We start from the raw sequence: 23,167 nt of genomic DNA, 5'->3' as shown, positions 1-23,167 counted from the left end.
ATAAACTTCACCCTCCTTAATTGGTGAACTCAAAAAGACCCTATCTGCTTCTGTAAGATGTGGTAAGACTAGTTGGTTAAGCCACTTTTCAGCCTTCTCTGAAGAGAAGTCTCCTTGTTCTGCATACATCTTTGACATATAATTGTGAACTTCTTTTGATATCTCATGGTTGTTGTAGGTCAAAGTCCCTGAGTCTTGTAGGATCAAACTCCCAATTTGGTTCTTGGCTCGATCTGTTCTGGCCTTCCAGGCCAGGAAACGACCACACTTCTCCCCATAAGAGAAATTACTTAGTCTGCTCGCATTCCATCTTTCCTTAATAGCTTTATCAAGGAGAGCCTGATATTCTGCTTTTAAGGAATTTAACTCATTCAGTAGTACATCCAGACTAGGATATTGCATTAGGGAGGCTAATTGAAGTTGTTGTTCTTTCAACTTAATTTTTATAAGGGAGTCCGCTTCTGCTTTCCTTTTGTCCCTATTTCTCTTGATAGTGAGTGTGGTTATTATCGCCCTCATAAAGGGCTTAAAGGCCTCCCATACAATCTGGGCACTTGCTGAACCACAGTTGAATCTAAAATATTCTTCCAACTGTGTAGATAGTTGTAATTTTACTTCGTCCGTTTGTAACAGTGATCTATCAAGAGTCCACCTTCTCATTTGTACTTCTTTCACGAAGTTGACTGTTAATTCCACTGAAGAGTGATCCGAGAGTAGAGCGGGAATATAAGAGGAGGAGACTACTTGGGAAAGAAGCATCTGATCTATCAGAAAAAAAATCAATCCGGGAATGATGCCTATATCTATGACTATAAAAAGCATAGTCTCTGCCCGTAACATTCCTAGTCCTCCAAATATCCAGTAAATTGAAGTCCTTCATTACGTTCTTAAGTTCTAATTTTGTTTTGGGAAGAGAAGCGGCAGTGGCTCTAGAGGTCCTATCCAAGTTTTTATCAAGAACCAAGTTGAAGTCACCCCCCAAAATAATAGGGGCATTTAGATTGAAGAGAGATGACTTCAAATTGGCCAGATGTTCCGGACAGTCCTGATTGGGGCCATAATAGACTGCACATGTCAGGGAAAAACTATCTACTTTTAACTGAGCAGACAGCCATCTGCCTGACGTGTCCGTGTCATGGTTCTCTATTCTAATTTTACTATTTCCTCGAATTAATATCGCTACCCCTCTTGTAGTTCCACTTTGACGAGAGCACAGGAGATCCTGAACCCAGCTCTGTTTCTCAAAGGCAATCTTGCATTCTTGAAACTCCAGGTGGGTTTCTTGTAGAAGGCATATATGAGCTCCTGATTTTTTCAGAAATTCGCAGACTCTGTTAAGTTTCCTCCCATCTCTCAATCCATTTACATTCCAACTGATTATTTTAGTTTTGTTTAGAGAATTCATTATTCCAGAGAGTAAATTTTCTTATGCACCAGAAGATATCCAGATCTGACTTATATACCCAAGGAGTGTTAAATAGTTTACTACAACTCATGCTGCTGGCTCTATGAGGAAATGTTTTATTTATTTTTCCCACCCACCCTATCCCCCCCCTCCACCACCCACCACCCACCATGAGGAACCCCCCCACAACTACCATGGCGATAATAATCGCCTGTTTGAGAGGCCCCCGATTTTTCGTACAGAGCCCACCACTCTCAATTGCACATATTTTACTTAGCCAGTGACCCAATAACCTTGTCACTATTTATATAGTCCCTTATATGTACACACACACCTTGTATATGTTATATATATATATTTTTTTTTATTTACTTCTTTTTTTTCCCCAGATATTGTGCATAAATCATAAATGGATGTCTATTAAACCTCCTTCATGCGAGATATAAGGGTATCAACCTCCTGAACGGAGGAAAGGTTGTGCGTCTTATTTCTCCATACCACTCTTAGGGCAGCGGGAAACTTCATCATCACCTGCGCTCCCAGGCTTCTTAACTCAGACATTCGAGAGCCCAATTCCCACTGTCTTTGGGCTGTAGCGCTGCCCACGTCAGAACGTATTAGATATTTGACGGAGTTGATATGCAGTGATGTGTCTTTCAAAGCTCGCCCCAAGATCAACTCCTTAATTGAGAAAGAGATAAAATTAACCAGGATCTTCCTTGGAGCCTTCCTATCTGGGTGTTGTCTAAATGGATCTCTATGGGCTCGCTGGAGCTCCTTTTCCAGGTCGATGTCTGGTCTATCTTTTAGGACCCCCTCTCTCAGGAGTTTTGTCAAGAATTCCTGTCATACAAGGGAAACACGCCCTTATGTAAACAGGAGAGCTGTTACATAACTCAAGGGAAACACGCCCTTATGTAAACAGGAGAGCTGTTACATAACTCAAGGGAAACACGCCCTTATGTAAACAGGAGAGCTGTTACATAACTCAAGGAAAACACGCCCTATAAAGGGAGGAACCGGGAGGTACAAGGCTGTCGGATATTGTGTTTACACCGACGTACCTGCTTCGTGAAGAGCAGTGTTCCGGAGTGGTGCTCCAGTAAGGCAAGAACGGAGGTAGGTCGAGTCGTTACTCCCTGGGCCGTGTCTTGCCCCATCGTCACCTGTGAAGGACCCGGAAGCTCTACCGGTCAACCATTGAGCTTCGCTTTTTGACTCGGCTGAGTCCAAGCGCAGTGGCGCTTTTGCTGGTTGGAGTCGTAACTCCCAGCCCGACCAGAGACACAGGGACTGCCAGCTGTAACGCACACCAGGAGGTGTTTGCCGCGTTACAGACTCGGAAGTCCACAGGATCGATCGAGCGGCTGCTCTCGGTTCAGTCTTCTTGCTTGTGATTGGGGTATCGGTGACGCTTCACCAGGAGGTGACTCCGCGTCCCGGTGCAGTCTGAGGAAGAGGTTGAGCGGCTGCTCCCTTCAGGTAGAGACCCCGGCTGGGTGTTTCCCTGACTCCTCGATTCTCCCCAACACTCTTCGTGCCCCTCACAGCCTACCGATTGGCATTGTCGGCCATTTCATTTCTGCCCTCTGTTGGCATACGCCGGGATCGGCGTATATGCAGAGGACGGTTAGGACCATCCGTGCTGTGGGCTGGTAACGTACTTAGCCTGGAGGATTCCAGTGACTATAACTTTTGTTTGTTCTTTGTATTTTATTTGCCTTCATTAAAAGAACCAACCCTTCACAAGTGGTTGCGTCCTCATTGTCGTGTCTGTTAAACGATCCTGAGACGTTCAGGGCGTTACAAAATATCCGACCTTAATAACACTAACTGTCTCCCGGTCGATAACAGACATGGCAACACTTGATGATGTGCTGGCTGCTTTAGCGGCCATGCAAGTTGAAGTGGCTGCCTCTAGGCAAGAAACAGCCGATGTAAAAGCCAGACTGGATGCTATCCAATTGGACCCGCTCACGCCCAGCACCTCCCTCACGAACCAGACCCCTGCGGTAGTAGTGGAAATGCCGGTAGCCATCCCCTTGGCAACACCAGAGAGGTACAGTGGGGATCCTAACACAGTGCAGGTATTCCTCACACAAGTGGCGCTACATTTATCGTGCAAACCAAAGGCGTTCCCCACGAGTCAGGCTCGTGTGGCTTTCCTTATATCCTATTTGGCTGGAAACGCGGCACAATGGGCCGTACCTCTGGTGAGCAGGGACGACCCCCTCTTATGTGATTGGGGTGCTTTTCGCGAGGAATTCCTGAAGGTATTCGACAGAAGGGCTGACTCGTACACGGCGGACCGTGAAATGCTTGAGTTGAGACAGGGATCCAACGACCTGGTGCAGTATCTCAACGCGTTCCGAAGGCTGGTTGCGGAAACCAAGTGGCCTGTTGCTAAACAGACGGCGCTCTTCCATCAAGGGCTGTGCGATGAGCTCAAGGACGCCGTGGCTCATATTGACCCTCAACCCAAGACATGTGAGGGCCTTATCAACCTGGTATTACGGCTGGAACATAGGCTAAGTGAAAGAAAGGGGGATCATGGGAGAAAAGGAAAATCCCTTCCATCCTATGTGACGGTGGGAAGTCCTGAAACTTCCACCGCATCCAAGGGAGAACCCATGGACATCAGCGCAATACGAGCGAGCCTCACAGCCACGGAGAAAGAGTCACGCCGTAAACAAGGATTGTGCCTATATTGTGGCAAAAAAGGCCACTACGTACGTGAATGCCCTGCCAAACCGAAGACGTCACGTTATCGGGCCAACCGGTCGGTAACAGCCGTGGTGGACATACCGGCGGAAAACTAGAGGACTCCAAGACCAGAGAAGGGGCATCTCGGAGTCACTCATCCATCCCTTCACTTTCCAACTCGGTCACTAAGGGACAACGACACCTGTTTATCACGGTGCACGTGGGAGTGCATGACCAGTGGATACCCGTTGTGGCCATGGTGGATTCAGGGGCCACTGGCATGTTTATGGACCACAACGAGGCATGCAGGCTAGGGCTAGTGCTTCTTCCCAAAGCAGTACCCGAAGACGTCTATGCGGTAGACGGAAGGCGATTGGTCACGGGGCCCATCGGACAGCACACGGGGGTCCTTCCGATGAGATATGGGAGGAACCATTTGGAACAAATCGATTTTAACATCATCCGAGCACCCCAATATGGCGTCATATTGGGATTGCCGTGGCTACAGAAACACAACCCCTTTGTGGATTGGCCAACACATCGCATCGAAATGACGTCACCGTATTGCATCCTGCATTGTGGAATAAGAACGGAATCCCTTGACGCAGATGAGAGCGGGAGTCAGACGGTGGCTACAGCGGCAGAAAAAGATGTGGCTCTCCCCCAGGCTTATCACAGTTTTGAGGATGTATTTGATGAGGTGAAGGCGGAAGTGCTACCACCGCATAGACAGTTTGACTGCCAGATCGACCTGGTGCCAGGGGCCAGCGTTCCCAGCGGCAGGCTGTATGCCCTGACGGAGCCTGAAAACGTGCATCTCCGGGGGTACCTGGATAAACTCCTCAAGCTAGGATTCATCCGCCCGTCCAAGTCTCCGGCCGCCTCGCCACTCTTCTTCATCCCGAAGGCTAATGGGGAGCTGAGAGCCTGTGTGGACTTTAGGGCATTGAATGCGATAACCATAAAAAATCGGTACCCCTTGCCTCTCATCAGTGTACTTCTGGAACAGGTCAAGAAAGCTCGTATCTACACCAAGTTGGATTTGAAAGGGGCATACCATCTGGTGCGCATGAGGGACGGAGACGAGTGGAAGACCGCCTTTAAGACCAGGTTCGGCCTTTTTGAGTACCTCGTCATGCCGTTCGGTCTGTGCAACGCCCCGGCAGCCTTTCAGTACTTTTTGAATGAGGTATTCAGAGAGGAGTTGGATATCTACGTGGTCGTATATATCGACGACATCCTCATCTATTCGTCCAGTGTGGAGGAGCACGTACACCACGTCAAAGCTGTGCTCCAAAAGCTGAGGGAAAACATGCCGTTTTGTAAACTCAGCAAGTGTGACTTCCACGTCACATCCGTGGAATTCCTCGGAGTGATGCTGAGTCCAGAGGGACAGGAGATGGCAGAACGAAAGATCAAGGCGGTGAAAGAATGGCCGGTGCCCCAAAGCGTGAAGGACGTCCAAAGTTTCATTGGCTTCGCCAACTTTTACAGGCGGTTTATAGATGGATTTTCAGGAGTGGTGGCCCCAATCACACAGCTACTGAGGAAGTCCAAGGAGTTTGTCTGGTCCCCTGAAGCGAACAAAGCCTTTGAGGCCCTGAAAAGCGCCTTTGGTAAGGCGCCGGTGTTGGCTCACCCCGATCCGGATCTCCCCTACGTGGTGGAAGCGGACGCGTCGGATGTGGCGCTGGGGGCTATCTTGTCCCAACGCAACCACGACACAGGGGTGCTTCATCCCGTTGCGTACATGTCCCGCAAACTCAACGACGCCGAACGCAACTACCATATTGCGGAGAAGGAGCTTCTCGCAATCAAGGACGCCTTCACCGAATGGAGGCATTGGTTGATGGGGGCAAGACATGTGGTATCGGTGTACACGGACCATCGGAACCTACAGTTCATGACGGCCACTAGACACCTTTCTCCCAGGCAGCTGCGGTGGATGATCTTCTTTGCGGGGTTCAACTTCCGCATCACATATCGGCCGGGGACGGAAAACCGGAAGGCGGACGCCCTGTCCCGTCAATCTGCAGTTAAGGAACCATTGCCTGCAACCGAGCGTTCCATCATTTCCCCGAGGATGGTATTGGGGGTTATCCAACCGGATACTTTCCTGAGGGGAATAAAGAGAGGGATCAGGTCATTCGCATGGCAGAGGTGGCTCCTCAGTCACAGAGAATGGCAGCTGAAGGACGGGATACCCCTGAAGGGCAGGTGCCTATTGATACCCACGCCTAGGCTAAGGAAACAAGCATTCATCTGGTGCCATGACTCTCCATGCGCAGGTCATTTGGGCTTTGAAAAAACGGTGGCTAGCATGGGACGGCATTTCTGGTGGCCAACCATGAGAGTGGATGTCAGGAGGTGGGGACAGGAGTGTCCTACGTGTGCTACCATGAAGGCCGACCATGGCCGAACCCAAGGGCTCTTACATCCACTTCCGACCCCGGATAGACCATGGGATAGCATATCACTGGACTTCGTGGTGGGCCTACCGGTAGACCAGGGGATGACGGCAATACTGGTGGTGGTGGATTACTTGACGAAAATGGGGCACTTCATCCCCTGCAAGAGAGTCCCTACGGCCGGGGAATTGGCGTCACTACTCCTAAAGAATGTGGTACGACTGCATGGATTACCTGGGGTGATCGTGTCGGACCGGGGGTCGCAGTTTACTGCGCAATTCTGGAAGACTTGGTGCACTGCGCTGCATGTTAAGACCGCCCTGTCCACCAGCTACCACCCTCAAACGGACGGCCAAACCGAGCGCCTGAACCAAACGCTCAAACAGTATCTGCGATGTTTTGTGGACCAGGGCAGGGAAGAATGGGTCGACTTGCTATGGGTTGCAGAGATAGCCTATAACAACGCCACTCACAGCTCCACACAGTCATCTCCGTTCTATAGCAACTATGGCCAACATCCCAGGTTCTTGCCATTTCTACATCCGTTCAGAGAGGACAGGATTCCCGCCACAGCGGACAGGGTGGCACACATAAAGGACACGTTGATGCGCTCAAGGGCTGTCCTAATAGAGGCCAAGAGAAGATACAAGGCTGCGGCAGATAGGAAGAGAAGGCCCGGGCCACTGTACCGCACTGGAGACTACGTCTGGATATCCACAAGAAACATGAGGTTTCGAAAGAACAGTGTGTTCCATCCCAAGTACATGGGCCCCTATCGAATTACCAAGTGTATGGGTCCCGTGAACGTGAAGGTGTGCTTGCCCCAGTCATTGCGGATACACCCTGTCTTTCATGTATCATTGCTCAAACCAGCACCCTCCAAGCCGTCTGGGACACCTAGGCCGGTATGCGTGGAGTCGGAGGTGGAGTATGAAGTGTCGGGCATACGGGCGTCCAAATGGCGCAGGGGGAAGCTGTGGTACCTGGTTGCGTGGAAAGGCTATGGCCCGGAGGAGCATTCATGGGAACCGGCTGAAGGGGTTCATGCTCCGCGCTTGGTCTCCTTGTTCCATCGGCGTTTTCCTGCCAGCGCTGGACCCGTGGGGAGCCGCTGAGAGGGAGGATGTACTGTCAAGAATTCCTGTCATACAAGGGAAACACGCCCTTATGTAAACAGGAGAGCTGTTACATAACTCAAGGGAAACACGCCCTTATGTAAACAGGAGAGCTGTTACATAACTCAAGGGAAACACGCCCTTATGTAAACAGGAGAGCTGTTACATAACTCAAGGAAAACACGCCCTATAAAGGGAGGAACCGGGAGGTACAAGGCTGTCGGATATTGTGTTTACACCGACGTACCTGCTTCGTGAAGAGCAGTGTTCCGGAGTGGTGCTCCAGTAAGGCAAGAACGGAGGTAGGTCGAGTCGTTACTCCCTGGGCCGTGTCTTGCCCCATCGTCACCTGTGAAGGACCCGGAAGCTCTACCGGTCAACCATTGAGCTTCGCTTTTTGACTCGGCTGAGTCCAAGCGCAGTGGCGCTTTTGCTGGTTGGAGTCGTAACTCCCAGCCCGACCAGAGACACAGGGACTGCCAGCTGTAACGCACACCAGGAGGTGTTTGCCGCGTTACAGACTCGGAAGTCCACAGGATCGATCGAGCGGCTGCTCTCGGTTCAGTCTTCTTGCTTGTGATTGGGGTATCGGTGACGCTTCACCAGGAGGTGACTCCGCGTCCCGGTGCAGTCTGAGGAAGAGGTTGAGCGGCTGCTCCCTTCAGGTAGAGACCCCGGCTGGGTGTTTCCCTGACTCCTCGATTCTCCCCAACACTCTTCGTGCCCCTCACAGCCTACCGATTGGCATTGTCGGCCATTTCATTTCTGCCCTCTGTTGGCATACGCCGGGATCGGCGTATATGCAGAGGACGGTTAGGACCATCCGTGCTGTGGGCTGGTAACGTACTTAGCCTGGAGGATTCCAGTGACTATAACTTTTGTTTGTTCTTTGTATTTTATTTGCCTTCATTAAAAGAACCAACCCTTCACAAGTGGTTGCGTCCTCATTGTCGTGTCTGTTAAACGATCCTGAGACGTTCAGGGCGTTACAAGTTTACAAATCAGAGACTTTACATCTCCATTCTCTATTCCTTCAGGGATCATCAAAAATTTCAAATTGTTCCTTCTGGCGTGGATCTCTAGTCTTTCAATGTCTCCTTGAAGAGCCCGATTCTGCGTCTGCAGAACAGAGATGGTATCCGAGTGATTTTGAAAATCTTTTGCTAAAGTGTCAACTTTATTTTCAAGTACCTCTGTTCTGGTACAAATATCGTCTAGTTTTGACTCTAGGGCCGTACATTTCTCTGAAATTACCTTCTGATTCCCTTCAGAGATTTCAAACCTGGGAAGCAATTTCGCTAATAGATCTTCACGGAGGGAGAAAAGGAGATTCTTCAACTGGTTACCCCCCCCCCCCCGGGGTGTTCTCCACTTGGGGATTCCTCTGCGGTCTCACTACCACTATGACATGCATTATCGTTGCGAATGTCAGATTGCAGTACCCCATGAGGGTGTCCTCCTATGTCTCCTGTGTCTAAGCTCACTGGCGTATTACCCAGACCCATGTCGACTTCTGTATCTGGTTCACATAATAAAGGGGAAAATTTGTTAGTTAGGCAAATTTTCTCAGCGTGAGGAATCAAAGAATTCTGTGGAGATGGTAGAGAGACGTGAGCCTGACCAGATGATTTGGGTGGTACTGTGCATTTTATAGAGCTGCTGGAGGGTGTGGAGTTGCGGATAGTCTCCTTCTCCTTCTCCATTATCTTAAAGTATGATTTCAGTGATGGAGTAGTTTTTACAAGAATACGCCCACCTTTTCTATCTTCCCCCAGCTTGTTTCTCTCCCTCCTATCCTTTTTCCTATGCCTAGGTGTCTTAGGCGGCACAGTGGGTTCTTGTGCAGACAGTTCTTGCTCAGGTAGTGAACGCAGTAAGTACCTATAATAGCTAGGGCAGGTCCCTTCCTTTGACCTCCACTGTCTTTCTCCGTCGCTTTTTCCACCGAGGAATAGCTTGCCGAGGCTATTAGGACCCCCTCACTCCCGTTCGCGATCTCAAGATCTGTAACCTCAATACCGGGGGTAGGCTCTATAACAAGAGAGTCCATCCCTATACTTTGGAAAATAGCTCGCGAAAAAATACACTGAACAGAATGGACACTAAACAGGCTCTGATGACAACATGGGGGGGCGACAGAGAGAGTATCTGGAGTAACCCGAGAGATCTCACCAATATTGAAGGTCCGAGGCCAAAAACCCCCTCCCTTCCGCCGCCTTACCAACCATGAACGCTGACGCTGACGCTGAGCAACACTGGAACGGTCGCAGCACACTGCACCACGGGTGCGGGTGGGACTGATCCTTGGAAACGCTGCCGCTACTCTCCTCCACTCCCCGGCGAAATCTCTGCATACACTCCTACACCGGAAACCTCCCCAGGTCTCTCTGCAGCTCTCCTCACTCTGCGCCGGTGACGCAAGGCATAGCGAATCGTAGTCTGTCATCCGCTGTTTCTCCCCCCCTGGGTCCAAGCGCTCGCCGAAGTCTGCTCCGCCCTCGACAGCAACACGAACGTCCAGGAGAAAGGGAAAGAAAACAAACCCCTATGAGTGCAGCACATAGGTAAGTGGTGTAAAGAGCATCACATCCTCACCATTCCGTCCAGGGTGTAGAGCTCCATGCAAGGGAAACGGGACATCGGTCACGGGAAACGGGACACGGCTAACCGAAAAATAAAACGGGAAGGCTTCAGACGGAAAAACGGAGCCTCTCGCGGCCGGCGCTAGCCTGCCGCCATGTTCCTCAAACCACTCCCCCACGTGACATCGTCTGATTGAATCTCAAGGCGGAATGAAGGCCTCGACTCACCTCAAGCACCTTGTTTATGCACTTGTGTATCCCCTTCCAATAACGTTGGATAACGGCACATTCCCATATTATGTGTAAGAAAGTACCCCCCGACCACATTGCCTCCTGCACATCCCATCTGCCGCTCTCCCAATGCTGATAAGCCTGGTCCCGACACATAAACCCTATGTAGGATCTTCAACTGAATCAGGCGGAGTCTGAAGGAGATTGCGACCTCTTTAGAGGACGATAACTGTAGTTGCCTTCCTGACTCTGAGGCATGACACTCAAATGGGCACCCAGCTTGGGGACATGCTACTTTCCAGCCTTTGAATGACTCCTGAAGCTTGTTCTGCCTAGTCTCCAGTGGCCTCCCCCTTCCAGACTTGACCAGGAGTGGATTCCTGTCCCTGCAGTTAGGTCATCAGGAGTGCTGTAAAAGGACCCATTTGGATCCCATAAAAAATAAATTGCAGTAAACATAAGGTGTAAAATCGATTATTTCAGTACAAGTTCACTTGCCCCGCTCACTCACATATTAGATTCAGGCATCCAAATTATGCCCCAGCACTTTTAAAATTCCCCAGCTGCCACTGCTGGTGGTGCATCCTTCACAGGGCTGCTGGGTCGCAGGCGTGGATGCCAATCACTAATTATGGCAGGGTGCCTATCAATTATGTTTCCTGCCCAGGTCGCATTGCGAGTCATTGGGAGGCTTGGAAAAAAAAAAAGAGAAAAATGTAAGAAACTTTCCACACTTAAGGGATATTTCTCTTTTGCTTTTCATACACACACCACCGTTTTGGCGTCTGCCTATTCCTAAGTGTCAATTTCTCCCTCTAACAGTGGGCATAGACTGAGGCTTTTGGTGAGCTGCTAGGGGCCTGGCAATTTCCTACCCCCTGCCGTATATTAAAGCCCCGGTGGGCTACTAAGGGTATGTTTATCCCGTACCCCGCCTTGTTGAAGTTGTTGTACAAATGCACCTGACACTTATAGTGGTCACCATATTTCAAATAGGCTATGAATGGGTGTTTACGGTGGCTTCCCAAAATCAACAATGCCCCACAGCTTGATTAATACCCTCGGGACTACACTGCCAGAGGGCCTCGGCCTAGTTCCATTTGAAACGGGCGGAACAACGCGGACAGAGCCATGTGTGTCCCAACAACGCAAGCGCCACCACACTTGCCTTAACCACGCATATGCCTTAACCACGCATATGCGTTATTAAGGCAGTGTGTGGTCTAACTGCCAAAATGGGTGGAAGCAGGAAGGATCGGGAGAGGACACTGTTAGGTAAGTGGGATTGGGGCCGCGTTTTGGGGGGTGGGGTAGTTTTTAAGGGTTGTGGGTAGTTTTCAGAGTTGGGGGTTAAGGGTTATTTTCAGGGCGGGTATTGGGGAAGTTTTTAGGGCTCCGGACGTGGGGCAGGGATTAGGGTACTTTTTAGGGCTTGGGGGACAGGGAAGTTTTTAGTACTCGGGGGAAGGGGTTCGTTTTAGGTCTCAGGGCAGGGTCTTGGGGAGCCGTTTTAGTGCTCAGGCCGGGAAGCAGGGATCGGGGTTCTTACACTTACCTGAAAAGTCTACTCTTAACCATGCATATGTCTTTGCCATACATGCCGTAACAATGCACATTGTGTTGTAAAGGCATGCTTGTTAAAGGCATATTCGTGGTTAAAATTTGCCAGGTTCAGACCGCGTGGAACTGGCATGTGTGGTAATAGCATGTGTGGCTCCGTCACACAACCTAGTTCCACTTACTTTATTGGTATCATCTACACAGGCCTCCTCTAGCCTTTTTTTAATTGGATTCGTTTATAACTGAAATGAAATATTTTTTACTTTTCTTTTTTAATCTTGTAAATATGCCAGATACATGCTTTGTACATGTTTATGTTTTTAATTAACCAATAAACTATATTAAACGCAAACACAGTGGGCATATATGTGTGTGTGCTTGTCCCAGCGTTAACAGTTAATGCTCATGGCTATCTGCTCCCTAGTCTGTGTGACTAGGTTGTATAGTCAAAGGTTTGGCTTAAAATGAGGCAATCCTTGCCATATATCCCTATGTAAGGCACCCTTGTACTAGGGTCTCTGATGACAAGGGGCTTTTAAAAACGAAACAACTCTTTTGGGCGACCCTAACCTGAAGCAATTGCAGAGGGGCAGAGTAGCCACAGCTTTCAGTGTGTTTGTTGGCTGTACCCCTGCCCATAACACACAAGTACGAACACATAGCACCCAGTGAATTTTAAAATGGGCATTTCATTTCATTATATAACCTCCATTGAAACACTGTGTAGAAATAAATTTACTGGGAAGAGAGGGAATAGTGGCTGTCCCTTCAGAGAAGGGCCTCCCTGAGCCTCGGCCGCAGGGGTCGGCGGTTTCCTGGATCTCCCCACACCTTGGGGGCCTCACAGTTATCCTCGGTTCTCTTTGTAGCCCATACAATCCCACAGCTTGCAAAATAAGGACAGCAAAATGTTAGTGCTACTTTTGGCCAGGTGCGGGCAGCCTCTGTCAGCAATTTTTTGGGAAAACGTTCCCCAAGGCGGAGTTTGCAGAAGGAGGGTCTCATTTACATGGCACACCCCGTGCATAGAGTGCGCCGGGGCACTGCCCACCCACCAGGGTCAGGCTGGTCATTCTGCCACTTTGGCATTTCCCAAGTAGGCTGCAGGCTAATGGGCCACATTCTGAACAAGCATTGGCATAGCCAATAGGTCTCGCCTTTGGGACCTTATAAGTGTTTAGCCATGCAACACTTGCATAACTAAATACTTATAAGGTCCCAAAAGCGAGACCTATTGGCTATGCCAAGCGGCCGTGCGGCCGCGAAAGTGAAAGTAATTGCGGTAAAGCGCGGCGCGCGCGCTCGCGCACATGCACTGTAGCTCCAGGCTGGCCTGGTAGCACTTTTTGGAGCCCTCTCTATAAGTCTCGCCAGACCAGCGCATGTGGTGAGACTTATTGAGAGACTTATTGAGAGATCAGTTTCACTTTCGCGGCCGCACGGCCGCTTGGCATAGCCAATAGGTCTTGCTTTTGGGACCTTATAAGTATTTAGTTATGCAACTGTTGCATGGCTAAACACTTATGAGGTCCCAAAGGCGAGACCTATTGGCTATGCCAATGCTTGTTTGCTCTTGGCTTCCTACATAGTGGGGCTGGTGTTAGTATTTTTGATTTCCAATCCACCCTGCCACCCTTACCTTGTAGCAGGAAGTATTCTGTAAGTGAGAGTGCTGACTGGTGCTCGCGCTGTCTTCTGCTCAATGCATACACGGGCCAAGTGCCTTTTTATGCACTTTAAACAAAATACATAACATAGAACGCATTCACGTTGCTCTTTGCTACCCTAGCATCCAGAGTGCTAGTAAATCCTTCGACGTTCTTAAGAGCGTTTTTCCCCTGGTGGAGTTATCCCTCTCAGCGGGTCTCGTTCCCCAACGCTAAGTGCGTAGCACTGATTTTTTTTACTTACTATAGAATGTAGCATTCCATCATTTTAAAATAACGAGACGATTGTGCTGAGAATTATTTTCGTGCATTGAAGCAAATAACTTACATTTCAAGATAGCTTGATATCTATTGTTTAATTCTTTAACGCTATCATGATGCAGGATATGTACACATACTGTGACATACACGATCTGAAATGGCTGCAGAACTACTACGGTAATAAATATGAAAACATACCAAAGAGGGAGGGGGGAAGGGAGGGAGAAGGAAGGAAGGACCAGGGTCGGGCTGGCCTAGAAAAGCCAGTCAGAAGGTGGCAGAAGGTTCGCTCTGACATTTCAGTGGGTGGGACGTTTCTTTGGTTGTTTGCGGTCCTGTTTAATGGTCTGGTGGGCTGGTTTTTACTGTTGATTTTCTTGGAGGGAGGGAATGAGGGAAGGGAAGGGAAGGGTAAAGGGTGAGGGAAAGGGGTAAAAGATAAGAGGAAATTGAAAAGGACAGGGATAGTGAAAGGGAAAGGGAAATGGAAAGGGAAAGGGAAAGATAAAGGTAGTGGCTGGTATCAGAAATGTACAAGAAGAGAAAACTTCTCAAGTATACTGATGTACCACTAATACCATCCATATGTCAATCACCATCATTTCCTTTGTCACTATTACATATTTTTAAAGCAATGTGTAACATTTCGATGTCATTGGAGTCACAAGTTCTCTCATCCCCAGGCAGATTCAAGACAAGATACACTATGCACTCATCATTTTTAAGCTAAACAAATGTGAAAGCAAACATGTAGCCTCTGTCACGTTTTCAGCAAGACCCACTAGCTTTGGCAGTTGCTCCACTAGTTTTACTCTGAGGCGCACAGAAGTGGTCAAAAGGGGACGTTCGGCACTTCACAGCATTAAATAACTAACATTGGGGCATATTATCAAGAAACGGCGTTATAATTATCGCCGCTTTAGCGGCAGAAAACTGCAGCTAAAGCGGCGATAATGGGCTTGATAATATGCTCTATGGAATTCCCATAGAAGCCCATGTTCTGGTGTGAACCTGGGCTTCTATGGGAATTCTCTGCTGCATATTATCAAACCCATTATCGCCGCATTAGCGGCAGTTTTCTGCCAGTAAAGCGGCGATAATTGTAACGCCGTGCTTGATAATATGCCCCTTAATTATAAATGAACTTGTCGACACCACAAAGTGCAAAGATTCAGTCAAGTGTGCAAGCCGCGACAAAGTCGGTCAAATCTTTCAGCGACTGCATTTTAATTTTTATTCAAATACACCCTAATGCTGAGTACATAATCCAGGTCAATGTGTGACGATGCAGAGAAAATGTCAAATCCTGAACTCTTTCAGGGGGTTACTATTAAACCTCGATTTCTATTCAATGTAGCTATATTTCAAAGGCGATGGCATAAAGATTTGCAGTTTGAATGCACTGTTTACCCAATACACCTGGGTCAAAAAATCAGGCTGCCCCCGACGGGATGTTTTCTCACTAAAGTTGAAAAACGCATATAAATTATTTCGGATACAGAGCAATTTACGTCAAATCCGGCTTGCTTGATTTTTGCAAGGCCTTCCCGCTGCAGGTTCCGGTGTCCTAGTTCTTCCAGTTGAGTGGTTTTCTGAAGTGATGCTAACTGAGGTAAGGAGAGGACGCGTTCCCGGCATTCTGTGATAAATAATAGAAGTGTGCCTTGCTGCCGTCGACTGTAAGGGCTTAGCAACCTTGCCCTGTTCTTCTTTTTGCGTTTGAATTGCAATTTTCGGGTTACATTTAATGTGGAAAGGTCCAGGCTGGAGTGCTTTGGGCATTTATGTTCGAGGGTTTTCAGATGCAGCTCTTGGTAATAGAAAGGTAATCCCTAGTCCTTGGTGACACTGTGCAATGGGCAGATTGAAGTCTGAAGACAGCAACCAACAAAAAAGCACTCAAGCTTCTGACCTAAGTGTGATAACACGTTTGTTCAGGGCAAGTGGGAGAGTGGCTTTTTCCATGTGAAAGAAAATGTGCTAAAAGCTTTATCTTGTCTCTCAGTTTACATGGGCCATGCAATGATAAGTAAGGCGAATTCCCCTTGCTTCGCTAATCACTGTCCAAACTACATATTCTGTATTGAAACACTCTTCTCTTTTATTTGACAAACATACTTTCCAAAACAAGTTCAAAATTTGGACTGATTAAAATATATATTTGTGGAATAGTCATATGTTTCGGTACTTATGATTACTGACCTTTATCGAATATATTTTTTTAAGTGAATTTACTTATAAATAAAATATCAAGACATTCGCACAGAAATAAAGTTAGAAAAGCAGTGAGGTCAGAAATGATAGTGAGAGATAAATTCAACTCAGGATTCTAGTTTTTGATGATGCTACCATGCGCGACACGACGATTACGTCATTGAAGACATCATCTATCACGTCAGAAATGTGCACTCATAAATGATATAATACGAGTAAAATGCTGTCTTAGTCACCTCTGTGATTGCCTTGAGCCCTTCTTTCATCTCACTGGCTGAACCCACTGAATGTTTTCTAATATATCAGTACCCACAGGGACGGCGTGGCCAAGAGGCACCTAACTAAGGGAGAGGTTGAGAAGGTCAGCAGGCGATGGAGAAGGCAGGTATACTCTGGATACTCATTGGGGGATCCGGATATGGGTAGCTCCAGAGGTGCCATTTGTGAAAACCTGGGTTCTACGGAGGGCCGTTATGTGACTTTGGAGGGGGCCTTAGATGGGTGCTCCTTTTCAGTGGTGTCTATCTACATGCCTAACACCCTCCAGGGCGAGCTTTTAGACACCCTGTCCCCATCCATGTTACCTGACCCCCTAGCTCGGGGGTTGTGGGCAGGGGATTTAAACTGTATACATGACACAGATCTTGACCGCTCAGTACCCCCTCTCCCAGGCATGCAGGGTATATAGGCAACAAAGCACTTTCAACAGTGGTCCAAGATGCCTCACGTACATGAAGTCTGGCATCTGGCACAACCCTGGGAAGCGGAATACTCAAATTATACCACTCGACATCAGATGCATACCCAATTAGTTTATCGTTTCTGTAATTCAGACTACTGGCCCCTGCACCTATCGCTAGTAATAAGCCCACCTACCTGGTATAGGGTCCAATAAAGGTCACAGTAAATTAGCCCCTTGCGCAACCGTTGGTAGCTGACAATAAGCAGTCCGGACTAACTTAGGAGGCAGGAGTGTAAAACATTTAAAACACCAAACATGAAATAAGTAAGACACAACACACAATAAAAACCCCACACCTAATCATAAAAATAGGAAATATTTTTATGAACAAATAGACACCAAAATGGCAAAACTCCAATGCAGGGAAATAGAGAAACGAATAAAAAAATAGCCACTTTATAGTGCTTAAAACATATAGCGTCCCTCTGGGAAATCTGGTTGCGTTTGACTTAGACAAAGTCAAAGTTTGAGGCCGACCTCGATGGGGCCCTGTTCGGATAAACAAAGTGGTAGACCCAGGTCAAAATTGTACATTTACACTTAGAAACTTTGCTAGAGCTTTTTCTTCTGGCGTCGCCTGACTCTCCACAGCAGGACAATTTGCTGAGGGTTCGCTGGCATTACTTTCTGCAAGACCTTGGTCAAATCCTGTAAGTCTGGAGCTCCAGAGATTTTAGCGGGACAAACCAGAAACCCTGTCTGGGTCCGGGTTGAAGGTAGTAGGCTTGACTCTTGACGTCGGGTAGGTCACCTCCTTGTGCCCATTCACAAACGTTCTCCAAACTTCAGGAGGTGCTTCCTGAAGATCTTGTAGGTTCAAAGTGTCCGAATCACCAGTTCAAAGGTCTGGATTCTCCTAGATGGTCTCTGGGATGTCTGGACTACAATTCCCACAATGCACCTGGTCAATTCTTAAAATTTAATTGGATGCACTCCAGGATGGAGACTCTTGGTGGAGATGTTGCAGGTGGGTTCTGTTAACCTGCAGCTTATGAACTCCACTCTTCAATTCTGCTTGAAACAAGGCGCACTCCCAAGAGCTGTATTACCAGTTTGTGCAACAGGCATAGTCATTCCAAGTGCAGGCCTTTGAGTGCAGATCCAGATTCCAGCAAAGCAGTACTTCTCCTCCTTGTATTTTCAGGCAGCAGATCTGAGAGACTATGAAGCTCTCACATATTTATTCAGTGTTCTGGGGCGACAAACAGGGGGGCACATCTGTCCAATGAGATGTTGGGTGCCACCCAACAGCATGACAACTTTCTCCAAAGTGTCGAATCTTCTTGTCCCACAAAGAACTGCCAAACTCCAACATGGATGATTTCTCTAAAGAGGAGTAAGTTTGGCTCATTTCCAATCTGTCTCCTCCCCTTGACATCTGCAAATTGTTGTCCTAAGAATGTCATCAAGCTGGGGCACAAGATGTTGGGGTAGGTACGCCTGCCATTCCTTACTGATCTGCTCTCTCGTTAAGCTCAGTTTGATTTACCCAGTCCCCTCTTTATGACTTATCCCCTCAGCTTCAGAGCTCTCTCAATCAGATAACCTATGTTCTGGCCAGGCCACTTACCATCCAATCAAAGCAGACCGCATAAGCCTCTCAAGGCTGACCAATCACCAGAGACCACTGAAAGGCTGGATTGTGGCTTGGCTTACAGAAGTTTTATAACTTCTGTTTTGTACTAGTTATGATAAATTCAACAGTGGCAAGTTGTTGAATTTATCAATACCAATCTTTGAAGTCCTTGAATGATGTGTTGATCCTTTTCTAACATTAGGTATACCTAAAATAAAATATTGCAATGTTAACCCATGGAGCCAAGTATCTACAATGGGGAAAGATTAAATGGGCAATGTTTACATCACCAGGGCATATAAAACATTTGTTATAAGGTCCCTGCTTACGATTACATGGGGTCCCACGCCTGGGTTACCTAGAGGAGACCTTGGGGTTGCCTAATATGTAGACACAAGGTAGAGTATCACTTTTAAAATGCCCATACCACCAAAGTCGTAATTCTACAAAATGTACTTTTAAAGGCAGTCTGCAGAGCCAGGCGGACTTTAAAATAACAGCAGGCACTCAGCAGTGCACACATGCAATTGAAGGAAATCTGCTGGGCCTCTTACCTTTCATGACCTATTATATACTAGGGACTTACAGGGTCTGTCAATACCAATTGTGAGATTTTACTTTTAAAGACAGGCTGCAAGGGAGGATTGCCTTTAAAAGGACAGCAGGTACACAGCAGCGCACACATGCATGTGCAGGAAATCTGCTGGGCAACTAAACCTCCATGCCCCATTGTATACTAGGAACTCAAAGGTATATTTCACCCCCTGGCCCTATTATCTACTAGAGACTTATGGGGTCAATCATTGCCAATTGTAAGTGTACCCTATTACATGTACCTTTTTAAACATAGCACTGGCCCTGGGCCTGGTTAGCAGGGCCCAGGGTACAATCTGAGTCAGTTACCACCAGTATCATTCAACAAAAAATGGGTCTTAACAGGGCAAAGGGATGACGTTCTAACAAGGGGTCACACAGTATACACCCAGGGGGACATTAGTGCAATTGTATTCTCTCCCACTGGAACCGCAACCCCCCCGAATGGAGCAGGTGAGGGCATACCTGGTGGAGTGGCTCCCCCCAGTTTGACCCTGCTGCAGCTTTTGGAATTAGAAAAACCCCTGCAGATTAAGGAGATCCAACTGGCGATTAAACAGATGGTAGGACACTGTGCACGGATGTGTTCCCTGAGGAATATTATGCAGTGTTTAGGGCCACCCTTGCTCCTAAATTATTGGAGGTGTACCAGGAAGCACATTACCAAGACACACTCCCGGAGTCCCTCCAAGGCGCCCTTATCGTGGTCCTACCAAAGCCTGGCAGAGATCCACTCGAAGTGAGCTCCTACTGCCCATTATCAATGCTAAACATTTATTATAAGATACTAAGCAAGGTCCTTGCATATAGGCTACTTGGCTTTCTTGTCCACCTAGAACAATGCAGATTAGTTCCTCAGAGAGCGACCTACTACAACATGCAGTGACTATGCGCAGCGCCGTAGGTGCCAGCAAGGGGGTGTTTTACTCACCGCATCAGCGCCCGGAGGACTACAGGCACCAGTAGGCAGAGGGGCAGCGTCAACACCAGCGGCCCCTCCCCCCTGCACCGGACCTTGAAATCAACCTCGCGCCTCCCGCTTCGCGGGACGCGCAGCGCCGTAGGTGCCAGCAAGGGAGTGTTTTACTCACCGCATCAGCGCCCGGAGGACTACAGGCACCAGGAGGCAGAGGGTCAGCGTCAACATCAGCGGCCCCTCCAGCCTGCACCAGACCTTGAAATCTACCTCGCGCCTCCCGCTTCACGGGACGCGCAGCGCCGTAGGTGCCAGCAAGGGGGTGTTTTACTCACCGCATCAGCGCCCGGAGGACTACAGGCACCAGGAGGCAGAGGGGCAGCGTCAACACCAGCGGCCCCTCTCCCCTGCACCGGACCTTGAAATCTACCTCGCGCCTCCCGCTTCGCGTGATGTGCAGCGCCGTAGGTGCCAGCAAGGGGGTGTTCTACTCACCGCATTAGCGCCCGGAGGACTACAGGCACCAGGAGGCAGAGGGGAAGCGTCAACACCAGCGGCCCCTCCCCCCTGCACCGGACCTTGAAATCTACCTCGCGCCTCCCGCTTCGCGGGATGTGCAGCGCCGTAGGTGCCAACAAGGGGGTGTTTTACTCACCGCATCAGCGCCCGGAGGACTACAGGCACCAGGAGGCAGAGGGGCAGCGTCAACACCAGTGGCCCTTCCCCCCTGCACCGGACCTTGAAATCTACCTCGCGCCTCACGCCCCACGGGACGTGCGCGGGCGGCACCGGGCGAACCCGGACAAAGGGCGGGCCGTCTGTGGCTGTCAGGGGCCAGAAGAGGCCAGGCCGGGCCACTTCTCTTTACAGTCGAGTTCAAGGACTAAGAATGGGTAAGCGGAAATTTCATACTACACAGGACCAGGGGGGGGCCAAAGCTAAAGTCCCTAGAAAGTCGGCCACTATCATATTATATTTAACTTCAGCAGTGGGGGTTTTAAGTTCAGAGAGAACTTGGACTTGATTCCATCGTAGCACAACAAACTGCCTCCTTGCAGCCCACAGGGAAACATCCTGTCCCACTCGAGCCAGTTGTTATTGTTGGTCCTCCAGCCCAGGTACGGGACCAACACAGTCCTGCGGGTGAAGAGATGGTCCCGGCTCTACCAACAATCATTCCTCAACTTACCCCTCATCAGGTCCCTGCAAAAAAAAGATGATCAAAATCTCAATCTAAGGGCACAAAGAGAACGAGTAAAAAGCCAAACAAGCGGGACCCTATATCTATAAGTACCTTACCGGACAATAGCCCAGTGACTATTGACTCTTTCTACTCTTCGGTCCGGGATATGGTGGAGAACATTTTTTCTAGCCGGCTTGAGGAGACCCTTACCAGTATGGCTAAAGACATTGTTGACACCCTGAACCTGTGTGTTGCTAGCTTACTAGAGAAATGTGCACAGATTGATTCCACCCTCTCAGCTTTAAACAAGGCCCGCAATCCCCCTCTAAATAGTACCTCTTCTAGACCGGTTTATTCCTCAGCAGATGGTGCAAATAGTAGGTCATTGGGGGGTCCATCTAGGATTTCGAGAAGTTGCTGTATCACCCAAGCCTAGCCCCAAAACAACAACAGTAGAAGTAATGGACTCGGAGGCGTATCCGACTAGGCAGACTAGATCTTCAGTCCCTTTTAGGCCTCAGGTTAAACCTGTTAGCAGGCATATTCCATCTAACACTTTAACTCAATCTTGCATTAATCTCCCCCCAGAGGCCGACCCGTTAGTGGTTATTCTGGTTAGTGTCCCGCCATTAGTGCACGGTAAGATTGAATCAACCGAAGCACTATTGTCGGTCACCAGGAAATGGTGTGATCAGAATTGTTCGGGCGATGCTAATATTTCACGCTATATCCTAACAGCTAGGCGAGTTGGATGGATAGGAGGCACCAAGAAAAAAGTCAATGGGGACTGTGTGGTGGTTAATTTTAATAACCCCTATGTAGCAACACGTATGTTATGGGATGCTTCAGATATGGCTGGGGAGGCTGGTAACATTAGGGCCGTCCCTCTAAGCTTTTTTTATCCATCGCCCCATAGATTTTCTAAAGCAGGTGGGAGTTACCGACCTGCAATACGTTAGGAGACCCCACCGGCATTTGTCCCCTGTGCTGCACTTAGCGAAGAGGCTGCCCCCTGGAGTTCCCCTAAAGTTTTTTCCAAGGTTAACCCCAGAAATAACAGGATAGATAGGCCTTTAGATGTTACTGTTACATCCAACAGGTTTTTACCCTTATCCCAGTTGGATGTAAATGATTGACTAGGTCTCTCTGTCGCCAAACCTTGCAGTATTGGAAATGAACTAGTTAACTTAGGGGACCCTGGAGTCTTTATAAGGCTCATGAGTTGGAATGTAGCTAGGTTACGCTCGAAACAAGATGATGCAACATGGTTAAAGCTTGTTGCAGGTTTTGATATTATAGCTCTACAGGAGACCTGGGCTAGGGAAAACAACCTGTGGATTGATGGTTTTAAATCTTAAGTTCTGCCTGCCTTGCCATCGGCAGCAGGCAGAGCAAAGGGAGGGCTGTTGTTTCTTTTTTCTGTTAAACTCAAGGCCAAGATTTCACAATTAGATACAGCCTCCCATAACTGTCAAATGGTGGAATTCATTACTGAGTCTCAATCTAAAATATTGTTTATAAATTTGTATAATGCGGGGGATTGTGTACCGGGGAATGTGCACTTTAGTTTTCTATCAAAATGTTTCGATTTGTATAATGCTCGTCAAACCACTTTTGTACAAATTATTTTTATGGGTGATTTTAATATTCATCTTTGTGATTTTAATTGTAAGATTGTTGATCCTCATGGCCCTCCCCACTCTGTCCCACCACACTTTGAACATTCTTCCAAGGGTGAGGTCCTTGAAGAGCTCCTTCAACTGGCGGATCTTTTTGAGCCATGTTTTTTAACTAAGAGCGAACGGATAGCAACATTTGAAGCAAGGGACAGTGAATCAATTATTGATTATATTTTCCTATCCCCTGCTCTTTTAAGGTTGGTTCATAGGTACTATGTTTTTCGTTCACCATTTAGTGATCACAATCCTGTGATCTTAGAATTAGATAAGAGTTTCTGTCCTAAGGAGGTCCCATTGGCCCCAGTTCCCTCTATTTCCGTGGCCTCCTGTG

This window comes from Triturus cristatus, chromosome 4_1 (genome assembly GCF_964204655.1).
Source record: "Triturus cristatus chromosome 4_1, aTriCri1.1, whole genome shotgun sequence".
In the NCBI taxonomy this organism is placed as follows: Eukaryota; Metazoa; Chordata; class Amphibia; order Caudata; family Salamandridae; genus Triturus; species Triturus cristatus.
This window is presented reverse-complemented; position numbering follows the sequence as displayed.